Raw genomic sequence first — 3,377 nt, 5'->3', positions numbered from 1 at the left:
CTTCGAAGTCAGAGCCTTATCCTTCGATCAAGGAATCTATTTGAAGGATAGCTGTTCGAAAGATAAGGATATTTATTTCGAAAGATAAGGATCTTTCATTGTGAATCTTTCGAGACACATTTTCGAAAGATAAGGATCTTTCATTGTGAATCTTTCGAGACACATTTTCGAAAGATAAGGATCTTTCATTGTGAATCTTTCGAGATCAGTATTCGAAAGATAAGGATCTGTCATTTGTGAATCTTTCGAAGTCTTTGTTCGAAACTCAACAGTGGTCTTTCGAACACTGTTGATCCTTCGAACAAGTCTTGATCTTTCGTACAAGTCAGTATCTTTCAATTCGTGTCTGTTTGATCGTTAACAGTTTGTGTTTGTGTAGGTTTTCTATTAGTATCTCATTAAAATGAGTTGTACAAGTCCTTGGGATTGGAGTATTGACTCACAATCTAGTCAAGAGCTAACCTCTGCTGCAGCTTGGGCGAAAAGTATGTTTCCACCGCCATCAATCAGTCCAAGTCAATGGGCTTTGGTATCCAATCAAAGTCAAAGCATTCAAAACCTTTTGATTAGTGAAAGAGAAACGGGCAGCAACAATCGTCCACCAAAGCTGAATCATATGAATGACTTTCCATCATGGAAAAACCGCTTTCACACGTATGTTCAAGGGCAAAGCACCGATCTTTGGACGTGCTTCATCAATGCATTCAATGCTAATCTTGAGGTTGCAGCGTCCACTTCAGAAGGTTATGCCAACATGCTCGAAAATGACAAGAAGGCTTATGAATTGGAGAAAAAGACCTTTACTACACTTACACAAGCACTCAACAAAGATATCTATCATCAGTTCTCCTACTGCAAGACCACGAAAACATTGTGGGATGCCTTAGTTGCTAGAGGAGAAGGCAATGCAGCTACTCGAAAGTCTCGTCATGATTTGTTGAAGAAAGAGTTTGAATCGTTTCAATTTTTGGAAAACAAAACTCTAAATGATATGACAACACCGTTCTATCATCTGATTAGTGAAATGTGTGCTTATGGGGTTGTATCTACTCCACAAGACATGGTGAATAGGTTTGCTGACGCTTTACCTCCAAAATGGAGTTCTTTTATTGAGTTGTTGAAGCACACTGGAACTCTAGACACGGTTAACATCTATGAGTTCATTCAGAAGCTGGAACATAAAAATGATGAAGAAATCAGGAAAGCAAAGCGTGCTCCCGCTCCTCAGAATACAGAAATGTACCTTCCAGGCTTCGATGCTTTGGCAAGATCCGCTGCAGCTCAGCAACCTAAACTGCAAACTGCATTTGTGTCCAACACAAGTTCTCTTCCGTTTCCTCAATCAACTGCTGCTCCGTCTTTTGATCCGAGGTCTTACATTCCCGTCCCAACACAGCCACAAGTCCAACCTCCACAACAACAACAGCAGGCTCACTATACAAACAATCCTCAACCTCAACACCCTAACACAATCCGAGTCGATAATTCAAACCTTTCACACCTCAGCATTGAAGTTGCTAAGGAGCATATGGAAATTATCAATACAATGGTCAGTGCTTACTGTGGTTTGGTAGCAGGTCAGCTTGGAAACATCAACATGACCAATGAAGATTATCAACAGATCGACAAGGAAGAAATGGAGTTGATGGATATTAAGTGGGCTTTTGCAAGTGCAGTTAGAAGGGCCAAAGACTTTATGGCTCGTACTGGTAGAACTTCGTTGGAAGGAAAGAAAGATACGAAGTATGGGTTTGATATTAACGCTGTTACATGCTTTAATTGTGGTAATAAAGGGCACTTCAAACGTGAGTGCACTCGACCAACAAAACAAGCAATCACAACCCTTTCAGAAACCAGACGAGTACTACAAATGTGAATGCCCAACAAGAAAACCGTGAAAGGAGGATGGTGGCAGTTAATAACAATCAAGGCCAGCCTGGAACTTCAAATCCCAATCGGGCTTTGGCTGTTCAAGCTGATGAGGGATGTGACTGGTCTGTGCAGTTTGGTGAAGATGATCAGAGAAGTGGAACAGCTTGTTATGCAAAGATCATCGAGCATGTTCATAAAGAAGAGTCCTCTGGAAGTGATGACAGTTCTGGTTATTCTGGAAGTTCTGATGAAGAAGGCTCTGTTTCTGGGGATAATCACTCAGAGTCTGATGTGAAGGAGGAAGGAGGTGATGATATTCAAGATCTACTGAATGAAGCTGATGAGCTTAAATGTCAGAAATCAATTCTGATTAGGAAGGCGGATACTGCATCAAAGGAAATGGAGAAGTTATTTTCTGAAGATGGAGCTTTTTCTTTTCAAACTGCCTTTATGGCAAACTTTTCAGCCTCTTCTAGTCAGGTAAATTCTGAACCTCCTGCTCCTAGTGTTTGTAAATCATGTGCTGATATGAAGCTTGAATCAGAAAAGCTTCGTAGTCATAATCAGAATTTGGTTATTGAACTGTCGAAATGCAAAGAGGCGAACATGGCTTTAACTCGGAATGAAAAAGAATTTAAATCTGTAATAGAAACATTAAAGAAAAGTGTGTCCGAGGTTAACAAAGTAGTTTACCACAAGCAAGTAAGTATAAATGAATACATTAACATTGTGGAAGAAACTAAGAAGCAATTAGCCATTGCCCAATGCGAGCATGATGCGATCAAACAAAAATTGGAGAGTTATTCTAACTCCCAATTTGTGCTTGATCACATCATCGATGTTCAACAACCGAAGGGAAATCAGAAAGGCATAGGGTATAAGAAATGTCCGCCCCCCTTGATGAACAATTATACCAAGATGCCTGATGAGGAGGAAATGCCTCGGTATGAACCCAGTGTGCCTCTTGATGTTGAGGAATTTGCTACTGGCCTAGGGTTCAAACCGGACAATTCTTTAAATACATCCTATAAGGAACAAGAAACTTCATCATCCATGAAGCAAAGTCCTCCAATTATCGAGGACTATGAGACATCGGATGATGAATCAGAAGTGGATGTAGGTGAACAGGATAAATCACTTAACAAGATGAAAGGAGTAGTTATTCCACGAAAGAATCACATTCTTTGTGATCCTGATACTCCTGATGTCTCATCTGTTAAGAAACAAGTGATTGATTCTGTCAAAGTTGATAAGACATGTGTGTCTACTGTTAAAAGCAGTAATGTGTTGTATACATTGGTTGGAGATAATAAACTCTACTCAGATCACGTTTTTCCAATTAAAAATGTAAATCAATCTTTGATTGATAAAGTCTTTGAAGACAACACAAACAAATTTTTGGGAAAAACACTTCCGGGAATTGTTGTAACACAATGTGATCCAATTCCTAAGGCTGAGATTAGAAAACAGTTTGGTAATCAAAAATCTTCAACCACTCAACAACC

This window comes from Helianthus annuus, chromosome 17 (genome assembly GCF_002127325.2).
Source record: "Helianthus annuus cultivar XRQ/B chromosome 17, HanXRQr2.0-SUNRISE, whole genome shotgun sequence".
NCBI lineage: Eukaryota > Viridiplantae > Streptophyta > Magnoliopsida > Asterales > Asteraceae > Helianthus > Helianthus annuus.
This window is presented reverse-complemented; position numbering follows the sequence as displayed.